Source organism: Rhamphochromis sp. 'chilingali', assembly GCF_963969265.1.
Source record: "Rhamphochromis sp. 'chilingali' genome assembly, chromosome: 8".
NCBI classification, from domain to species: domain Eukaryota; kingdom Metazoa; phylum Chordata; class Actinopteri; order Cichliformes; family Cichlidae; genus Rhamphochromis; species Rhamphochromis sp. 'chilingali'.
This window is the reverse complement of record NC_137935.1, coordinates 34,843,609-34,866,394: the sequence shown is the minus strand read 5'-3', so window position 1 is coordinate 34,866,394 and position 22,786 is coordinate 34,843,609. Positions and strand designations below refer to the sequence as shown.

At 40.3% G+C, this 22,786-nt stretch overlaps 2 long non-coding RNA genes across 2 annotated transcripts; both read right to left on the bottom strand.

The window, feature by feature from the left end:
* Positions 1–10,666: 10,666 nt before the first annotated feature.
* On the bottom strand, positions 10,667–11,257 carry LOC308401351. Its single transcript, XR_013972540.1, has 3 exons — positions 11,134–11,257; positions 10,914–11,017; positions 10,667–10,811 (listed from the first exon to the last, which is right to left on the bottom strand). It is a non-coding gene; the product is annotated as an uncharacterized lncRNA (long non-coding RNA).
* A 7,128-nt stretch (positions 11,258–18,385) lies between these two features.
* Positions 18,386–21,657, bottom strand: LOC308401662. The gene is made up of 2 exons (XR_013972589.1): positions 19,930–21,657; positions 18,386–19,297 (listed from the first exon to the last, which is right to left on the bottom strand). It is a non-coding gene; the product is annotated as an uncharacterized lncRNA (long non-coding RNA).
* Positions 21,658–22,786: the final 1,129 nt, after the last annotated feature.

Below are 22,786 nucleotides of genomic sequence, written 5' to 3'. Positions count from 1 at the left end.
GTTGGCATTGCAGAATGTAAGCAGTAGACCCTCCAGATTAACCAACACACCCCCATAATTAAGTAACAGACCCCATCAGCCGGGTCATCACACCAGTAAGAACCCTGCTGCCCTGTTCCCACACCAGAAAGAACAATTTTAAACAATAATTCCCATTCATACATTGAAAGAAATAATCAGTTTTTAGACTGGTCAACAAACACAAACTGACTTTTTAAAAAATTAAAACTCAATCACTAAGAGATATGGTTAAAAACAATGCTAAAAATACACTGAGGCAATTACCTCTCTAACCCAGGAGGACCTGTATTTCCCTTAACACCAAAAATAGTAGACAACACTAAATAATAACATCTGTTTGCTGTGAGGAAGTGACATGAACACGTTCCATCTGTGTCACTACCTCACCCCCAACCAGTCGCGGCAGATGACTGCCCCTTTCTGAGCCTGGTTCTGCCGGAGGTCTCTGCCTGTTAATAGGCAGTTTTTCCTCCCCACTGTCGCCAAGTGCTTGCTCATAGGGGGTCCTCGGATTGTTGGGGTTTCTGTAATATTGTAGGGTCTTTACCTTACAATATCAAGTGCCTTGAAGCATCTTCTTGTGAACTGGCACTATGCAAATAAAAAATTATTGGACTGAACTGATTTTCCTTTTGTTTATTAAGTCTGAGTGGTTGTGTTTTAGCACTTTTGATCTACTTCTATACATTGTATTCATTCCTTGAAACGAAGTAATAATTCTAAACTTTCCACTGTGATTCTAAAACCTTAGCAGAGAGCAGAGTGATAGGTTTGTAGCTTGAACCTATTCGCTGGAACGTTGAAGACAATATAATTACACAGCAAAGCAAGACACAAGTAGGCAAAGTTCTTCATGTTTCTCGTGCACGGGAGAGAACCGGACAGGCGCCGTTCCTTCGCTTGACCCCAGTTGCTCTCTTCGTTCTCCCGTAACACTGTTCTTTTATTGAGGTTACATGAATATGCATCGGTTCATTAACATATGACGTCTACATACACACAAAGAGTACCTTGCCTGTGTGTGTGTGTGTGTGTGTGTGTGTATGTATGTGTGTGTGTATGTGTGTGTGTATGTGTGTTTGTGTGTGTCACAAAGCCATTTGTGACATCACAGAATTGCCTTTGAAGATAGCTGTAGGGGGCGGAGTCAGGTTCCAAGAAAACCTATAAATACACCCCATGTTGACAGAAACTGTAAGTTTGAGTTTCCATTTGGAACCCACATTACCTAGTTGAGTAGATAACTGGTTGCACTTGATAACTTTGCGCAAACAATATAAATACAAATTAAATACATTCATTTAAAAATAGCTGCCACACTAGAATTACAGCATAAAAAAATTGAAAAATTAAGGAGAAGAGAAAAACACCTCATGGCTTTAAACAAGGAACAGCAGAAGACAATATCAAAATTTGTTAAGGTGTGTAGAGAACGTGTGGATGATATTTCGAGCCTTAAACAGGAAGCCCGCGCCCATCTCTCACAAGTAGACCAACTAAGAAAACGTATGGCTCAATGTGAGATGAAGGCTGCAGGATCAGAGAAATATGAGAAAAAAATCCTGGACCTTCAAAAGAAATGCAAAGACTTGGAAAGGAAACATGCCACTGAAAAAAAGAGACGGGAGCAGAAAGAAAAAGATGTGGAATTTCTGTCTCGTCTTCAAGGCAAAGTCAATAGACTGAGCAAAGAAAATGAGGCCTTGAAGCAAGAATTAAAGCAAGTGACCACTGAAAAAAACCTAAAAGTAAAAGAACTGAAGGAAAAAGAAAAACAGATAAAAAATGAGCTTAGAGTCCAGGACCAGCTCAAAGAAGAGAGGGTCAACTTTGAAAAAAGGACATCAGAATATCTTGTAGAGGCTAGCACGCTGTTTCAATGTAGAGACAGACTTAAAACAGTGGAGGCACTAGAAGAGAAATTAAAAGCTGAAATTAAAACATGGCAAAAAAAAGCAGAGGATTTTGAAGAGCAAAAGGACAGGGTCATTATGGAGAAAAGCGCATTGATAATGAAAAATAATGAACTGTCAGATTTGCTTTTGGGAAAGGACTTGGACAATAACAAACTAGTAAAAGAGTTAAAAGGAAAACGAGAGGAAATAGAAAGTCAGACAAAGGAAGCCTCAAAGCAGCTTTCTAACACGCAACACCTGGAGAAAGTCCTGCAGATGAAAAATGAACAAATAGCCAAACTTGAAAGTGAGAGGCGGGAATCCTTCAAGAAAATGACATCCCAAGATCATGAGATCGTCAGTCTGAGAAATGCTCTGAAAGAAACAGAACACAGACTAAAAATACAGATGACGCACGACGAGTTTTGGAATGAAAAACTTAATAAGGAGTTATCTGAGGCTAAGACCGTGATCAGTCAATTTAAGGACACCATAGAGTCACTGACAAAAGACACAGAACAAAAGAATAGTGAACGAGAAGTGATTCAAGCAGAGCTATCCAAGTCTCAGACCAGGTATTTTGCTGTGAAAAATCAACTGGAGCTCATCAAACAAAAGCAGGCAGAAGCGCAGACGGCACAGGCCAAACAACTTGCCTGTGTCAACAAGGAGCGCAAGGTAGTTAAGAAAAGGCTGGTCCAGATTTTGGCAGACAAAGAAAAGGTGGACAAAGAGCTCACACACTACAAAGAAATTGTGTTTCAGCAGCAACAAAACATAAAAGAGCTGGAAACTGAAATTCAAATGAGTTCAACTCAAAGACAAACGATTGAAGGACAAAAACAGGAAATTGACCGTCTGACGAAGCAGGTAAAGGACCTGCGTGAGGAGAATTCCTTAAAGGTTGCCATTGAGCTGCACAAATACGCTGCAAAAACACAGGAAAAAATCTTCTCGCAGTGGCGAACAAACAGACTTAACGCTAAAAGAAAAATGCACATGTCCAGTCACGCATTAGTATTTGAACAGCGCCGCCGGGACCGCCTGTTATGCAAATATAAACAACTGGTCACAGAAAAGGACAAAGAAATTAAAGAACTGCGGTCAACGCTGAATCAGGAGGCTGCACTTCAAAACAAAGATGCCATACAGAAACTCCACAGATGTGAGTGGGAAAATCGCGACCTCAAAAAGCAGTTAGTAACAACACAGCGAATCCTTTCTGTATATGAGGCTAAGAACAGCAGCCTTGTAGAAGAAAATAAACAACTGACACTTGAGGTCAGCGCAAAGCACGCCCCGCTACCTCAGATTTCCACCAAGGCCAAGTCAAACTCTATGGCGAAATCATATCAGCAGTCTGAGGTTGGGCGCTCAACCAGATTCATCTCAAGCATTCCTCAAAAGACAGAAAAAAAGGTTTATTTCCTCCCTCCTCTCGTAGGCAAAACGTTGGCATTGCAGAATGTAAGCAGTAGACCCTCCAGATTAACCAACACACCCCCATAATTAAGTAACAGACCCCATCAGCCGGGTCATCACACCAGTAAGAACCCTGCTGCCCTGTTCCCACACCAGAAAGAACAATTTTAAACAATAATTCCCATTCATACATTGAAAGAAATAATCAGTTTTTAGACTGGTCAACAAACACAAACTGACTTTTTAAAAAATTAAAACTCAATCACTAAGAGATATGGTTAAAAACAATGCTAAAAATACACTGAGGCAATTACCTCTCTAACCCAGGAGGACCTGTATTTCCCTTAACACCAAAAATAGTAGACAACACTAAATAATAACATCTGTTTGCTGTGAGGAAGTGACATGAACACGTTCCATCTGTGTCACTACCTCACCCCCAACCAGTCGCGGCAGATGACTGCCCCTTTCTGAGCCTGGTTCTGCCGGAGGTCTCTGCCTGTTAATAGGCAGTTTTTCCTCCCCACTGTCGCCAAGTGCTTGCTCATAGGGGGTCCTCGGATTGTTGGGGTTTCTGTAATATTGTAGGGTCTTTACCTTACAATATCAAGTGCCTTGAAGCATCTTCTTGTGAACTGGCACTATGCAAATAAAAAATTATTGGACTGAACTGATTTTCCTTTTGTTTATTAAGTCTGAGTGGTTGTGTTTTAGCACTTTTGATCTACTTCTATACATTGTATTCATTCCTTGAAACGAAGTAATAATTCTAAACTTTCCACTGTGATTCTAAAACCTTAGCAGAGAGCAGAGTGATAGGTTTGTAGCTTGAACCTATTCGCTGGAACGTTGAAGACAATATAATTACACAGCAAAGCAAGACACAAGTAGGCAAAGTTCTTCATGTTTCTCGTGCACGGGAGAGAACCGGACAGGCGCCGTTCCTTCGCTTGACCCCAGTTGCTCTCTTCGTTCTCCCGTAACACTGTTCTTTTATTGAGGTTACATGAATATGCATCGGTTCATTAACATATGACGTCTACATACACACAAAGAGTACCTTGCCTGTGTGTGTGTATGTGTGTGTGTGTGTGTGTGTGTGTGTGTATGTGTGTGTGTGTGTGTGTATGTATGTGTGTGTGTATGTGTGTGTGTATGTGTGTTTGTGTGTGTCACAAAGCCATTTGTGACATCACAGAATTGCCTTTGAAGATAGCTGTAGGGGGCGGAGTCAGGTTCCAAGAAAACCTATAAATACACCCCATGTTGACAGAAACTGTAAGTTTGAGTTTCCATTTGGAACCCACATTACCTAGTTGAGTAGATAACTGGTTGCACTTGATAACTTTGCGCAAACAATATAAATACAAATTAAATACATTCATTTAAAAATAGCTGCCACACTAGAATTACAGCATAAAAAAATTGAAAAATTAAGGAGAAGAGAAAAACACCTCATGGCTTTAAACAAGGAACAGCAGAAGACAATATCAAAATTTGTTAAGGTGTGTAGAGAACGTGTGGATGATATTTCGAGCCTTAAACAGGAAGCCCGCGCCCATCTCTCACAAGTAGACCAACTAAGAAAACGTATGGCTCAATGTGAGATGAAGGCTGCAGGATCAGAGAAATATGAGAAAAAAATCCTGGACCTTCAAAAGAAATGCAAAGACTTGGAAAGGAAACATGCCACTGAAAAAAAGAGACGGGAGCAGAAAGAAAAAGATGTGGAATTTCTGTCTCGTCTTCAAGGCAAAGTCAATAGACTGAGCAAAGAAAATGAGGCCTTGAAGCAAGAATTAAAGCAAGTGACCACTGAAAAAAACCTAAAAGTAAAAGAACTGAAGGAAAAAGAAAAACAGATAAAAAATGAGCTTAGAGTCCAGGACCAGCTCAAAGAAGAGAGGGTCAACTTTGAAAAAAGGACATCAGAATATCTTGTAGAGGCTAGCACGCTGTTTCAATGTAGAGACAGACTTAAAACAGTGGAGGCACTAGAAGAGAAATTAAAAGCTGAAATTAAAACATGGCAAAAAAAAGCAGAGGATTTTGAAGAGCAAAAGGACAGGGTCATTATGGAGAAAAGCGCATTGATAATGAAAAATAATGAACTGTCAGATTTGCTTTTGGGAAAGGACTTGGACAATAACAAACTAGTAAAAGAGTTAAAAGGAAAACGAGAGGAAATAGAAAGTCAGACAAAGGAAGCCTCAAAGCAGCTTTCTAACACGCAACACCTGGAGAAAGTCCTGCAGATGAAAAATGAACAAATAGCCAAACTTGAAAGTGAGAGGCGGGAATCCTTCAAGAAAATGACATCCCAAGATCATGAGATCGTCAGTCTGAGAAATGCTCTGAAAGAAACAGAACACAGACTAAAAATACAGATGACGCACGACGAGTTTTGGAATGAAAAACTTAATAAGGAGTTATCTGAGGCTAAGACCGTGATCAGTCAATTTAAGGACACCATAGAGTCACTGACAAAAGACACAGAACAAAAGAATAGTGAACGAGAAGTGATTCAAGCAGAGCTATCCAAGTCTCAGACCAGGTATTTTGCTGTGAAAAATCAACTGGAGCTCATCAAACAAAAGCAGGCAGAAGCGCAGACGGCACAGGCCAAACAACTTGCCTGTGTCAACAAGGAGCGCAAGGTAGTTAAGAAAAGGCTGGTCCAGATTTTGGCAGACAAAGAAAAGGTGGACAAAGAGCTCACACACTACAAAGAAATTGTGTTTCAGCAGCAACAAAACATAAAAGAGCTGGAAACTGAAATTCAAATGAGTTCAACTCAAAGACAAACGATTGAAGGACAAAAACAGGAAATTGACCGTCTGACGAAGCAGGTAAAGGACCTGCGTGAGGAGAATTCCTTAAAGGTTGCCATTGAGCTGCACAAATACGCTGCAAAAACACAGGAAAAAATCTTCTCGCAGTGGCGAACAAACAGACTTAACGCTAAAAGAAAAATGCACATGTCCAGTCACGCATTAGTATTTGAACAGCGCTGCCGGGACCGCCTGTTATGCAAATATAAACAACTGGTCACAGAAAAGGACAAAGAAATTAAAGAACTGCGGTCAACGCTGAATCAGGAGGCTGCACTTCAAAACAAAGATGCCATACAGAAACTCCACAGATGTGAGTGGGAAAATCGCGACCTCAAAAAGCAGTTAGTAACAACACAGCGAATCCTTTCTGTATATGAGGCTAAGAACAGCAGCCTTGTAGAAGAAAATAAACAACTGACACTTGAGGTCAGCGCAAAGCACGCCCCGCTACCTCAGATTTCCACCAAGGCCAAGTCAAACTCTATGGCGAAATCATATCAGCAGTCTGAGGTTGGGCGCTCAACCAGATTCATCTCAAGCATTCCTCAAAAGACAGAAAAAAAGGTTTATTTCCTCCCTCCTCTCGTAGGCAAAACGTTGGCATTGCAGAATGTAAGCAGTAGACCCTCCAGATTAACCAACACACCCCCATAATTAAGTAACAGACCCCATCAGCCGGGTCATCACACCAGTAAGAACCCTGCTGCCCTGTTCCCACACCAGAAAGAACAATTTTAAACAATAATTCCCATTCATACATTGAAAGAAATAATCAGTTTTTAGACTGGTCAACAAACACAAACTGACTTTTTAAAAAATTAAAACTCAATCACTAAGAGATATGGTTAAAAACAATGCTAAAAATACACTGAGGCAATTACCTCTCTAACCCAGGAGGACCTGTATTTCCCTTAACACCAAAAATAGTAGACAACACTAAATAATAACATCTGTTTGCTGTGAGGAAGTGACATGAACACGTTCCATCTGTGTCACTACCTCACCCCCAACCAGTCGCGGCAGATGACTGCCCCTTTCTGAGCCTGGTTCTGCCGGAGGTCTCTGCCTGTTAATAGGCAGTTTTTCCTCCCCACTGTCGCCAAGTGCTTGCTCATAGGGGGTCCTCGGATTGTTGGGGTTTCTGTAATATTGTAGGGTCTTTACCTTACAATATCAAGTGCCTTGAAGCATCTTCTTGTGAACTGGCACTATGCAAATAAAAAATTATTGGACTGAACTGATTTTCCTTTTGTTTATTAAGTCTGAGTGGTTGTGTTTTAGCACTTTTGATCTACTTCTATACATTGTATTCATTCCTTGAAACGAAGTAATAATTCTAAACTTTCCACTGTGATTCTAAAACCTTAGCAGAGAGCAGAGTGATAGGTTTGTAGCTTGAACCTATTCGCTGGAACGTTGAAGACAATATAATTACACAGCAAAGCAAGACACAAGTAGGCAAAGTTCTTCATGTTTCTCGTGCACGGGAGAGAACCGGACAGGCGCCATTCCTTCGCTTGACCCCAGTTGCTCTCTTCGTTCTCCCGTAACACTGTTCTTTTATTGAGGTTACATGAATATGCATCGGTTCATTAACATATGACGTCTACATACACACAAAGAGTACCTTGCCTGTGTGTGTGTATGTGTGTGTGTGTGTGTGTGTGTGTGTGTGTGTGTGTGTGTGTGTGTGTGTGTGTGTGTGTGTGTGTGTGTGTGTGTGTATGTATGTGTGTGTGTATGTGTGATACCTGAATCTATGCAGTGAAATGAATTAATTGCTGAATTTAAGTTAAAAACTTCGAATTAGATGAAAAATACAGAAATTTTCGCCTGAAAGCAAAAGTGCTGAACTGCTAAAAGCTGACATTTGCACAAAAGAAGTTGGAAAATAGCTGAAAATGTTTTAAATGTAAATTTAAAAAAACTAAGAAATGAGAAAAGAAAATTTAGAGTCAGAAAACATCTGAATGAATATTAAAAGTTCATATTCTTTGAATCACTGAATGACTAAATTGTGATCCCTCCACTTGGATCCACAAAGTTTACATCTCTGAGCTTTCACTGTGTTGGAAAGAGAACAACGATGGCGACGTTTTGAGGGGAAAATGATGGCTGTAGAGCAAACACTGTGGACACAGCAGCAGTTGAAAGAGAAGTGTTTATGATGAATCTTGGCAGAGTGAGAGAGGGCTAAGCAGGCAGGTGTGAGCCTGGTTGCTATAGTGACTGCATCCAATGGCTCCATACACACGACACAGACATGCACCTCACTTCTGCTGCTTAAAATGAACAGAAACGTCAGCCTGAAACAAATCAAATTGAAATGAAAAGTACAAGTCGTATTGACAAAATTCTTTCACCGTGAGTGGCAGCAATGTCTAGTCTACTGAATTCTCAGTTTTCATGCCTGTGGAGTTTATTATATGGACGTGGTGACAGTGTAAAGACAGCCTGCTCTTCTGATTTTCAAACGAACCTTCTGAGCCATTTTAACATTAGAGTCTATGGAAGAGTTGGAGGGAGGAGGCTGTGCATTGGTGACATTTATGACAGAATCATAACACCTATTACAATAATAAACACATTGGATGAAAGAGGACAGTGATGGCTACGTTTTGAGGGTAAAATCATACCTGTAGAGCAAACGCTGCAGACACAGCAGCAGTTTTAAGAAAAGATTTTAAGATTAATTCCCACCCTCCTCTCACTCTAGCAGTTGAGCTGTCTCACTCTAGCGCCAACATTCCGTCCCATACACACCCATTATAAACGGCTGAAAAAAAGGATGAAACTTAAACTGGAACTGAAGAAAAAGTACAATAGATATTGAAAAGATAAATACAAGTTGAATAGTTGAATGTCTTGTCTGCGTTTGAAAGTTTGAATGGTGGCTCTACGTCAATGTATGTGGAAGTAGTTAGAGTTGAAAGAGGAGTGAGTTGAAGGAGAATTTGAAGGGTCTCCCCATTGAAATACATGGGAAATTTTTGTTGAATAAAGTTGAATAAACTAGAAAGTGCATTTTCTGAAGAAACTGCAGTGTGAATGCTTGAATCTGAATGTATGCACTGAAATGAATTAATTGCTGAATGTTAAGTTAAAAATTCTGAATGAGCTGGAAAATACAGAATTTTTAAAGTGAAAACAAAAGTGCAGAACTTTTGAAAGCTGATGTTCACACAGAAGAAGTTGGAAAAAAGCTAAACATGTTTAAAATGTAAATAATAAAAAAAATGAGTAATGACAAAAGAAAATTTAGAGTCAGAAAATCTCTGAATGAATATTAAAAGTTCAAATTCTTCTAACTGAAATGAACTTAAAAGATGAACAAAAATTCTGGAGAAAATGCAAACTTTAATATACAGCATAATGTTTTTCAGACACATACACATGTGTATATCATGTTTAATAGTATTACATACATCAATTTGTTTTGTATGTCATAGAAAATAAAAAAAAAATCTTAAGTCATATTTTACAGCTTCTTTCTGAAAAGGACTAGTAGAATAAATAAAAATAACTAAATTAAATAACTAAATAAAAAATAATAAGCAAGATATGAAATACATGAAAATTCAACTTTTAAAACCACAATCCTGAACCTTTAAATTGTGTTGGTTTCTTAGAACATGGCTGAACAGCTGTTTCTATCGTCCTACTTAATCTGTCTACACATCTTTTTATTACTCATTCTTCTTTATGTTTTAATGTAAACAGAGTCCACACAGTGGTAAAAGAGAACTGTATAGAGATTTTTGAGTAAACTCAAATGAAAGCCTAAGGTGGTGACACAGTTTAACACGTGCAAATAATCAAATAAACACATTAGTCCTTTTTGTGAACATGGATAAATAAGTATCAATACAGCATTGTTCAGCCATGCCACTAAATGCTTTTTTACACATTGTTTTAACCTGGGCTCAGACACAAAGTCCCAAATTTAGTTAGTCCCTGACTTTGAGTTGTGGTTATGACTAATTATTATACACAAGGCTTTATCTATCTAAACTCTAAGTACACAAATATGAAAAAAAACCTATACTTACCAGCTGATACCCCACACTACACACTAGGTGTGCCATGTGACCTAAAACTTTGGTACAAAATCATCATAATCATTCTGTTAACACTGTTTTTTAACACTGTTTGTGTTGCTGTTCAGCAGTTTAAAATGTTTTAGATTGGATTACATGGAATGAATTTGAATTTTCTTGGGGGGTTTTGTGTGTGTTTTGTTCTTAGCAGATTTTTTCTTCCATAACGTTGAATTCCAGTTACCACATTTCTGGTCATATGACATCCCGAGTGCCCACTTAAAAAAATCCCCACAGTTAATTCAACATTAAAACAAAATAAAAATATGTTAAATAAATAAAGGTTTGCTCTGTGATGAAATACTAAATAAGCATACATTGTACAGAGCACTAACAATGACAACAATCCTTTAGCCTGTTGATCAGAGAGAGGCAGTCATTATGTCCATTTAAAACCTGTAATCACAGAGCACAACGTTTCTGTGAAACTATGAAGTCCCATATGATCCTCATCATGTCCAGTGACTTCAGAGTGGATCCTCCCTGTCATCCGGCCAGTGTTTGATGTGTGGCAAGCAGCACAGAAGCAGGATAGCTGAGGACTTTAAAAGAAGAGCAGAAAACAGGAATATGTAGTTGTAAATGTAAATATCAGTGATACTTGTCTTGTCAAAGGGAATAAAATAATGAAAATGTTAACTTACACACTCATTTAGGGAGGATCTTGACACTGCACAGAGGAGGCACAGTCAGTCTGACAATGATGGTGATCTCCAGGGATGTTTTCCTGCAGCAACATTCCTGCCAACTGGCCGTATGATCCAGAGTAGTTGGTTTGTAATAAACAGAAAGGTGTATATGTTAGGTAGTGTGCACTCAGAGCTGGTCCTAAGAAACAAACACATCCTGTAATAAACTGAATACCTGTAGTAGTGCTGCTGCAAATATGAAGCCCTTCTATCATGAGTGGTTTCAAAGAAGGTGTTTTGGAGGCTCAGTCACAGAAACTGTGCAGTCTGTTCAGTCCTGAGTGTCTCGGCTCTGAAGGGGATGGATCACAGAGGGAAACACCTGAGTACAGACATTACAATACACTCTAACACTCCTAAGGTCAAGTGAAAACACAATTTAAACACTTCACAAAGAATGAATACATGTTTTCATGGAAATAATGTCATTAACCCTTTTTGTTGTTAGTAAATCTCACCGACTGCTTGTGGGACAAGCTAGAAGGAAGACTTATCACAGAATCTCTCCTGTGCTCCAGATGTGAAGTCTCACGCTCTGATCGTATGGCGATGAAGATGGTGATGATGAAGTTTCTCTGATCTGTGGCATTACAGTTTCTGGCTGCTATGTGCTTCACATTGTTGGATTTTTCATGTGAAGATTGGAGAAGACACAGGAGGACTGTGTCTTGCTTAAAAAAAAAAAAGAAAAAAAAAAAGGAAACCTAACAGGAAAGGAAACCCCCCCCCCCCCCCTCAACTCCCACCGTACCCCCCCCCCCCCCCCCCCCCCCCCCTCCCACTCAACTCCCCAACCTCACACCATCAAATGTCTATACAAATGTAGGGTATCAGCTGGTAACAGAAAGCAAGTGTAACATATGCACTACATATGTAACACTGCTGAAACATTTCTGGCCAGAAATGTGCAGTTATCAACCCAGACCCACCCTGATGATTGCACTGGCCAGAAACATGATAAAAGCTCATAAAAATTTATGTTTCATAGAAAAATTTGTCCAAAAATATAATTGTGTACTTTTGAAAAAGTTTAAAGTTTATAACAAACCAAAATAATAATATTTTTGTAAATAGTATTTCAAAATAGAGGCACACATAAAGTGGCTTAACTGTCATTATTGCTGTAATTAGGTTTGTTTGTTTGTTTGTTTGTTTGTTTGTTTGTTTGTTTTTTTAAAAAGCAACCTTTAGTCATTATTGTTCTCTCAGAAACAATGAAGAAGCTGTTGAACATTTATGTTTTGTGTGGGCAATCCTCTGGTCCACCCTCCCTCCCTCCCAGCCACAGTGAGACTGGGGCAGCCTGGCAGGATGTTGAAGCCTGGCTGCAGAGAGGATATGCCTACACTGTTCGTTTTAAACTGCTATATTTGATTTTTCTGACATTTATAGGTTACTGTTAGTGAATTTTAGATTTTCTGTAATAAATAAAATTGTCATCTTTTACTGATATCATTACTTAATTCATGTAATTGTATTTTATGTAAACAATTCAAACATTATACTGCAATGCAGGGCGTCAACTTTTAAATATCGCTCTACTTTATGTCTGTGAAGGTTCTCAGTCATCCAGGTCATCGTAGTCAAAGGAGCTTGCAAAGAAAAGCGTCTGGACTTCTTTCTGGAGTTCAAGCATCGCTCTACTTTCTTAAGTCATTCAAAAATATAGATATTACTTACTGTATTCAAAGATCTAGATCATGAATCATCACAGGACAATACACAGTATACTGGGTCATGGTAACTATGGTATGTCTTCATGACTCCAGAATGGAGACATCGATCTGACTGAGAAATGAAAATTAGGTCAAGCAGTGTGTTCTTCTCTGTGGTAGGGGCAGTGATGACCTGTGCGTATCCCCTAGACTCAAACAGCTCCAGGATTGGTTTGTTTGCACTGGATAAAACATTCTCATTAAAATCACCACAAACTATGATGGGATGACAGTCCATGATCTCCAATGAGTCTAATAGGCTTACCAGGTTTTTCAGGAATGGCCTCAGAGTGTAGTCTGGAGGTCTGTATACAACTGCAATCAGAGCACTGACTGGTGCTTCAACCTTTAAAGCCAGAAATTCAAGGTCAGTTACATTATGGATGTACTGTTTTTCATGCACTTGAATGTCACTTTTCACATAAACAGCAACTCCACCACCACTTCTGTTTGCCATCTGGGGAAAGTTTGTGTAGGACAGGTGTCTGTTGCGTTTGAACAAATTGTAATTTTCCAAGTGGAGACTCTCTGCGACAAAAGAGCCCCGCAGGTGTGTTTCTGTTAGGCACAAAACATCTGCTAGACACAATTCATGGTGACTTTTGATGTCATTAATGTGAGCTGGCAGTCCCTCTGTATTATGATGAACAATGGTGAAAACCTCTGACCTGCTCAGTGTTTGCCTCACGTGTAGAAGAGGCATCATGTCATCAAGGTTGGCTTGTCTCATGTTCTCAAGCGCTGCAGTGATTTCTGGGTTGGTGAATATTTTTTTCTCCTCCATATCAAGAAGATACAGTCCACTGAGAGACGTCACTCTACTGACAGCTACGTAGGCCATGCCGGGCTCAAAAATGCTCTTAAGAGAGACAACAGCTGATGTAGTTGTCATACCCTGTACCTTATGTATTGTACATGCAAAGGCCAGCTTCACTGGGAACTGTCTTCGTACCACTCCTTTCTGCTTCAGATTCTCCTCTGCTCTCTCAATGTACACCATGTCGTCTGCTGGTGTGCGGTTATTCTTTCCAGATGTCTCATTATCCATTTTAAGTCCAAGCTTGATGATGTGTTGGTCGTTTTCAGAGTGAACTACTCTAAGTAGTATTCCAAAAGCTCCATTAACCAAACCATTTTGTATGTCAATGTTTCTGGTGAGCATGACACGAGCTCCTTCTGCAACTTTCAGTGTGTCTGGTAACTCGTTTTTACCTCCTTTCAATGGTCTGTCTTGAAGTGCCATTCTGCCAGTTCTAGGATCTTTTCTATAATCATCTGCATGGATGTCAATGATATGAGTGTGGAGCAGAGCCAGTGTTGCAGAGTTGTGTGCATCCACTTCTTTATTAGTTGCAAAAATGTGCAACGCATCAGTTGGACAAAGGGCTGGTTCAGTTATGGCCTGTGACAACAAATTTCTATCTGCTTCGCAAAGCTCATCCAACTTTCCTTTCACACGAATTCTGTTCAGCATCTCTGCAAAGACAACATCATCTTTCTGACGCATAATCTCAGTCAGAGTGATCATCTGAAAATGCTCCCGCCACAGGTCGATCTCAGACGGGTCGTGCACACAGAGAGGTTTAGACTGTCGCACTGGGGGTAGCTGATAGAAGTCTCCGACAGCAATGACTGACATGCCTCCAAAGGGTCTCCGAGTCCCTTTGATCTGTTTGAGTCTTGCATCTACATATGCAAACAGATGTCTTGACACCATAGACACTTCGTCAATGACGATTATTTCAGCATTCAAAAGTTCTGATCTGACTTCATCCAGCTGATTGCCAAGTCCCTGAATGGGAGGTTTTAAGCTTCTCGGGAGCTTGAGAAGAGAATGCAGTGTTGTTCCAGAAATGTTAAAAGCTGCAGTCCCAGTGAAAGCAGTTAACAGGACAGTGGGTTTTGATATGTCAACGTCGTCTGCATATCTGGGCACTTTGCTCAGTATCTTAGATGCTTCTGAGTAGATGCATTTGATAAGATGTGATTTTCCTGTTCCAGCACCACCATTAATATAAAAGAAAAACTGCTCTGGATTTAGAGCACAGACTCTTTTAATGCACCAGTCTCTAACTGCATAAAATATGCAGGCTTGCTTCTTGTTCAGATTCTGAAACATCTGACGTAACAATGTGGGATCAATAGCAGGGGGTTCCCTGATGGCTCTTGAAGGAAATTGCCATCCCGGGTTTCCTCCGTGGCGTGAGCGATAAGCAGAGTTTTGTCCTTTCCTTCTAAGATTCCTAATTATTTAAAGTAACACTCAGGTATGCCATTCAGCGTGTTAGTACGAGCTCGGGAGCAGCTTGGGAGAACAAGAAAACAGAGACTGCTTTAGGTTGCCTTCCCAATCGACTCAAAGGTTTATTTGATACACAGCAGTTTATATAGAGAAAAAAAAGGTTCGTGTGTCAGCTTTCCCAATTCAAACCGGTACAGACCAAATAAGGAAAAATCTTCCTGCCTTGTGAGCAAAGAAGTATCCTGTGTGTAGTTTATCAGTTCAGCTATAATTTATGATCATCCCAGCAAAATACACTCCTAGACATAAAATACAGAGTTCTTTCATTAGTGAATTCTGAAACAAACCACCTAGCCTTTAACGAGCCTTTTTCTAAGAGATAAGGAAGGGAGGATGGGAGTAAGGAAGTGGTCTCGTCTCTGTGGTGTTTTCGACCTTGGGGTACCAGCCTGTGAGTCTTACACATTAATTCTTGGGTCACAGAGAAAAATAACTAAAACAAAGGGGCCTTATTGAATGACAGAGTTTTCCTGCATAATGTCACTATAAAACAATATCCAGTAAATGCTACCATGGTACTAAAATACCTAACAGTTCCCCTCTTTTATTATTTTTTAAAAATAATAACTCAAATAGAAAGGAAAAATCACAAATGTAATAACATAATATAAAAAGCAAATCATAAAATGTAATAGTTCACAACCTAATGTTCAATATACACATCAGGAACATCATTGGTAACATCTGGCACATCCTCAGGATCAATTTGTGCTAATTGCAAATACATTGAAGTGGCTGTACTGGTAGCTATATGGGTTATCATTGAAAATGTGGCTTGCAGAAATGTGAACAGGGTTGCACTTTACAATATGAAATAGTAAATAAAAATCCTAAGGTTAATGCAGTAGATATGATTAATAACCTAAATATATAAAAAAGACAGTTCTTCAGTCGTCTTCTGGCCTGGTCCCAGGTTCGAGAGACACAGAATAAGCGTCGTATGATGACAATGGGCATTTCATTTTCTCCATTATCAGGATGAAATGAGTCTGGCTTTATCAGGTTAGACATCATGTGGTACTTTTGGCTTTCTGTTCCTGCTGGATGTTTGAGTACCTTGTTGTTGTTCTTTCAGGCGTTGTGTGTTAAGCAGTGATTGTGTGTGTGTACATTGGATCCGGGCGCTGGCTCGCCGGAGATGTCATCTACCCGTGTGTGTTTATTTGCTCTAGTTCCGGGCGCTGGCTCGCCGGAGATGTCGTCTGCTTGATCCGACGCCTGAGATGGTCCGATTGGGCTGGTCTTAACCCTGCTGGCATGAATCCACTGAGGTTGTCCGTCTGTGAGGATGCTGGTTCTTCGTCACTGCCAGTACAGTCTGGGGCTGGAACACGCGCGGCCTCCCAGAGAGTCCTTGGTTTTAGTGGCTTCTCCAACATGCATCTCCTTGTCTCCACTGGTGGAACTGTGGAGGGGAAAGGCTGAGAGAGACAAACTTTCTGATAGTTATTATTCAGTTTTTCTACCAGGTTGTGAACATCAGTGGACAATGCAATATACATCACCTTCTACTAGCGGTGCCCCTCTGGAAGCTGACCATGGTGTTGGAAATAGTCTTATTTCAAATGGAAATAATTTGGTTACTGTAGATTGAGTCATTCTAATCTCACACAGGACTTGAGTAAGTAATTTGACCCAGGTCATTAAAGTTTTAGCACACTTTTGAATTACTTCTAATGTGAATGAAGATCCTCTATCACTGTTAATCTGGTGAGGTATTCCGAATCTGGGTATTATTTCATTGCTCAACTTTTGACAGACTACTTCTGCAGTTTCTTTTGATGTTGGATAAGCTTCTACTCATTTACTAAATTGATCCACTATTACCAGTAAGTACTTGATGCTTCCTTGCGCTGGCATATGTGTAAAATCAATTTGTAATGTATGAAATGGAAAATCTGGTTGTGGTAAATGCTGATGTTTCTCTTTTGAGCTACCTACATTAGTTCGTGCACATGTTAAACAGGTTGCTAATATGCTTTTTACTGCATGTGATGTTTTCTCAATTACAAATCTTAATTTTATTGCCCCTATTACCCCTCTTTGTCCGACATGACTCACACAGTGAAAATGTCGGGCAAGGACTGGCATCAGGGAATATGGGAGGGCAATCAAACCCTTAAGATTTTGTATAGGCCATCTCTGTCATCTAAGGTACAGTCATTATTCTCCCAATAGGTGTAATCACATGCAGAGGCTTGCTCTTGTATGAATTTTAAATCAACATTTGTTCCTAAATAGTCTGGGAGTTTAACAAGTGACAGCTGTAGGGGCACAGATAATACTTCCTGCGGCGGTGGGAGCTGTGATGCAGCTGCAGCCTTGGCTGTCACGTCTGCTAAGGCATTACCTGTTGCTTCGTCTGTGTCAGCTGTACTGTGTCCTTTCGTTTTTACAACTGCAACGGCCGATGGCAGCTGTATAGCCTGAAAAAGTCTTTTAACAAAATCACAATTAGCAATTTATTTTCCATCAGCAGATCTAAATCCTCTCTGTCTCCACAATGTGCCAAAGTCATGCACAACGCCAAATGCATAGCGGCTGTCTGCGTAAATTGTCACATGCTTATCCAAATGTAGCTCACAGGCGCGTATTAAAGCCATGAGCTCTGCTTTTTGTGCTGAGTGAAATGGTAATGAGTGAGCCTCTAGTATTATGTCAGGCAATGTCACCACTGAATAGCCACAAAGAAATGAGTTGTCATTCGGCCTTGAACAGGACCCGTCCACATAAACCGTGGCTGAGTCTGGGATAGGTGTTTGCTCTAAATCTGGACGTGGTGCTGTGGATTCCTGTATACGTGTCATGCAGTCATGAACATCAAGCCTGTCTGAGCCATCCTGTCGGTCATAAGAACACAGCATAGGATCAATAAATGTGCTGGCGAATCGGGTGTGCTGCTCGCTTTTATAGTGAGATTTGCATATGTTGTTTAGTTATGTTTGCTACAATGGTCGTGACCTGGTGATTGGTGTGTAGAATAGTGTCATGTGAGAGTGTGAGCTTCTCGCAGTCCCTTATCATGATAGAGCAAGCTGCTACTGCCCTCAGGCAGGCCGGCATTCCTGAACAATTCAGGCAGCACCTTTGAGTGGCGGAGGTCAGCACTCCCTGTAATGCATTGAAAGAGGCAGTCATTTCTGTGGACCACAGTATTCGAGGAGGCTTGTCTTTTTTACAACAGTCACGCAGAATGTGGTCATGAAAAGAACAGTCTGGTATCCACTGTCTGCAATAGTTCACCATGCCCAGGAAGGACAACATTTCCTTCTGTGTAGTGGGCCGAGGGACAGAGGTCACAGCTTTGACCCTGTCTGCAGTCATGGAACGTTTTCCGTGAGACAGTGTGAATCCCAAATATTGAACAGAAGTCTGACAGTACTGCATTTTCTTTGCAGATGCTTTGTGGCCAGTCTTTTGGAGGTGCTGGAGAAGCATGTGTGTAGCAGTTTGACATAGTTTTTCACTTTCAGCACAGAGGAGGAGGTCATCCACATGTGGATCAGGGTGCAGCCCTGGAGGAGTGAAGCACCATTGAGAAAGCAGCAGAGCTGTCTATCATGCCTTGGGGCAAACGAGTCCAAGTGTACTGCTTATTTCTATGTGTGAATGCAAATAACGGCTGTGTGTCTTACTGAGAAAAAGGAGCGGAGCATAAATCCACCACGGTAAAATGTGTATGCAATGCATGTCAATATGCTGTGAACATCTGAAACGAGAGGTGGCAGAGGAATGTTGACTGCATTAATTTGCCTTAAGTCTTGTATGAAACGCCATACGCCAGGTTTGTTAGGCTTTGGCACAGGATTGACAGGAGTGTGGGCTTCATTACTCCTGTAGTCAATAAATCTCCTATCATGACATCTAGGGCTGCGGCTTTTTCGGCAGAAATGGGATGTTGCTTGACATATACTGCTTGTTGTGTTTTAATAGGTGTACGTGATAAAGTGTACAGTCAATAAATCCTATATCATTCTCACTTTTAGACCACAATGTCATATTCTGGTATTCAGCTGGCAATGTAACTGCAGAAATAGTACAGTGGATAGGTTAGGTTAGATCTATGTGACGACATGGTGTAGTTGTGTCATAACCTATGTCTGAGTTATGTGACAAAATCACTGTTTGACCTTCACTTGTGTGAGCAGTTATCATGTTGTTGAAAAGTGTGAGAGAAACAAAAGTGTGGCTCCCAGTCATGGGATTACCTGTTAGTGGCGTCTGTACACGTTTTTTTGGCACAGTGTGTGACATAGAGTACCGGACAAAAAGGATGTTGAGTTCATTCTCTGCTGAGGGTCCAGCTGACACAGAGGATGTTCCTTCTCCATCATGTCGGTACATAGGGCAGAGAAAACATAAGCTGTTATCAGTGTCAGCAAACATTTCACCCTTTGTGTTAAATTAAATACACAAATTCATTTTTGCTCTGGGTGTCTGCGGCTGCTGGAAAACTGAGCTAAATTTGCACCTCTAGCTTGTCCAACAGTGCATAAAGCGTTTTATGAATACTAGGATAGATTCATCAGGCTTCTGTTTACACATAGTTACTGCATTTAAGTCAATTTTGTCTCTGGACATTGTTAGCAGGAATTTCTTTAGATTCTTAAAGAAATCGGCGACTTTGTCATTATTTACCCACAAAAACTCTGCAGTTGTGGATGCTTTATCATGCTTTGGGTCTAATTCACCTATCTCTCTTATGAGTTGTGACTCGGTTACTCCAGGAATGCATTGCATGCAAGACTAGCTTTTCCCGCAGTAGATTTATTTTCTTTGCTAGAGCCTGCACTAGTTTTATTTGATGTTAAAGTATCTACGCCTGGTTCCGGTCCTTTTGTCCATAGCGGTAACATTTGATGCATCACGTCGCGGCATTCTATCATATTTTCTACAGGACTTTTTAAGCAGACTACTTTTCTTATCACAAATGATATTCAACATTTCTACTGACCTGTTTTCTGGCGATAATCGTTCGGGATAAGGCTCCGGAAATAAATTAGAATGCATTGAACTTCTTAAGTTGTAAACAAAGTCAGTCACATAAGCACTCCCGCATGTTCTGGATACGTGATCATGGACGTCTTCACCGATTCGCGGACGTAGGTTACACGTAACCGGAAATGGGAGGCGCACTGAGCCGTTATTTGAGACTTTATTTTGTATTTTATTAATTTTTGGTTTTACAGGTACTTTAGATTTTTTATCGGACCTGTCTGTGGTCTTTGAATAATTCTGACTCATGTTCAGTGATTTCCAGAGGGGTTTACACGCTTGAAGGATTTATGTTAGTATTTTCGCTGCGGCACAGCTGAGGTTACTTTAAATTTATTGCTAGCAATTTTTTGTTTGTGTGAGCAACTCTCACATAGCGAGCAACTTCTCGCTTAACGAGCAACTTCTCGTAAAACAACAGGCAACTTCCTGTGTCTTTCTGCTTTTAATTTACTGCTTTTAACCCTTGTATGGTAATCGGATCTGTGAGACCCGTTTTCAGTTTTCTTTTTTTTTTTTTTTTTTTTTTTTAACAAAATTAAATTTAATTATTTACTAGCTTTCTGTGAGTGAGCAACTTCTCACTTTTTAACGTACGTTTCAAGATAACAGGCAATCTTCCTGTGTCACTCTTTCTGAGCAACTTCTGACTTAACGAGAAGTATTTAAGACAACAGGCGACTTCCTGTGTCACTTTTTCTGAGTGAGCAACTTCTCACTTTTTAACGTACGTTTAATTAAACAATTAATTATTATTATTATTATTTTTTTTAAACAAAATTAAAATATTCAAGACAACAGGCAACTTCCTGTGTCCACCAACACCACACAAGGGTTAATTTACTTTACTCGGGGACTGAGGAAGTCAGTCAGTGTATCTCTCTGGATCACTAAGTGAAACTTCGTCAGCATATCCCGTTTCTTTATGGATCGATCACTGAGAGAGGTATAATATGGTCTCTATATAAATATGAAAGACGCATATTTACCTTCTGTCAGCGGATCCCACTTCTGACACCAAAATTGAAGGAAATTGCCATCCCGGGTTTCCTCCGTGGCGTGAGCGATAAGCAGAGTTTTGTCCTTTCCTTCTAAGATTCCTAATTATTTAAAGTAACACTCAGGTATGCCATTCAGCGTGTTAGTACGAGCTCGGGAGCAGCTTGGGAGAACAAGAAAACAGAGACTGCTTTAGGTTGCCTTCCCAATCGACTCAAAGGTTTATTTGATACACAGCAGTTTATATAGAGAAAAAAAAGGTTCGTGTGTCAGCTTTCCCAATTCAAACCGGTACAGACCAAATAAGGAAAAATCTTCCTGCCTTGTGAGCAAAGAAGTATCCTGTGTGTAGTTTATCAGTTCAGCTATAATTTATGATCATCCCAGCAAAATACACTCCTAGACATAAAATACAGAGTTCTTTCATTAGTGAATTCTGAAACAAACCACCTAGCCTTTAACGAGCCTTTTTCTAAGAGATAAGGAAGGGAGGATGGGAGTAAGGAAGTGGTCTCGTCTCTGTGGTGTTTTCGACCTTGGGGTACCAGCCTGTGAGTCTTACACATTAATTCTTGGGTCACAGAGAAAAATAACTAAAACAAAGGGGCCTTATTGAATGACAGAGTTTTCCTGCATAATGTCACTATAAAACAATATCCAGTAAATGCTACCATGGTACTAAAATACCTAACAGCTCTGACTTCTGTTAAAGCATCAGCCTGACGGCTGTAGTCGGGCACATCTTCCTGTTCATTTTCATTGTCTCGCTCTCTTTCTTGTTCAACAAGTGGCAACCTTACGAGATCTGATTCAGGTGCCAGATTACACCATTCGTCAGTCACACCTCTGTTCTGCTCATATTCCTCAACAGCGCTCTCGATCTCCTCACTGTTTTTCTCATATTTTTCTCTGTTTCTTTTGACAATGTGTTGCACGTACTCAAGACGGTCAGTACCTGGCAGCTGTACACAGCCAGCACCATAGAAAGCCTGATAGGTTGGCAACGATGGTGTTTTCAGTTCGTGGTCTGAACGATGAGGAAGGTACAGTTTAAGCAGTCTTCCGTAATATTGCTCTGGATGTTTTTCTTGTGAGCAGCGGTGAAATCTGATGATAGCAGGCTTATTGTTTTTGCGCCTTTGCACAAACCCCATCTCATTGAGAAGGGGCAAAACATCTTTACCTTTTTTCTGTTGGCCATAGACAATCCTGCAAGTAGCAGCAAAGTCTGCCATGCACATCTCCTCATACTCTGGTGTTTCAGGTCTGGCTTTGTATTTGTCATTCAAAGATGTCATCCAAACATTGGAAGACTCAGGTGTTGTGTTGTCCAGAACTGACAGGGGACGACTCATTTTCACAGGATTATCATCAGTTGGTATGAATATTACAGCACGTGAACATTGCTTCATGTGAAGACCACATGCACGAGCAACACACTCCTGTGCACTGATCTCTCGCTTCTTTGAATATGCCTGCATGACGGCTCTCATTTCATCGCACTCATTTACACTGTCCTTATGGGAGTTCTCAATGACAGTTTTCAGGTACTCAGATAGCCCGCCCTCTTTTTTTGATATATATTTCATTAAATAATTTGCAGCGCCGAAAGCATCTAAAACAAAGCTTATGTCGATATTACTGTTCCAGGCTTCAAGCAGATGTGGATTATAGCCATTTATCCATGAGTCTTTTGGATCACGCTTTAGTATGATCGTACTCCTCATGTTAATTTTATTCAGGTATCGCTCATATTCTGCATGTGTCAACTTGCATCTTGCCAAGAGCTGCTCTAAACTCATGGAAGCAGTTTCAGG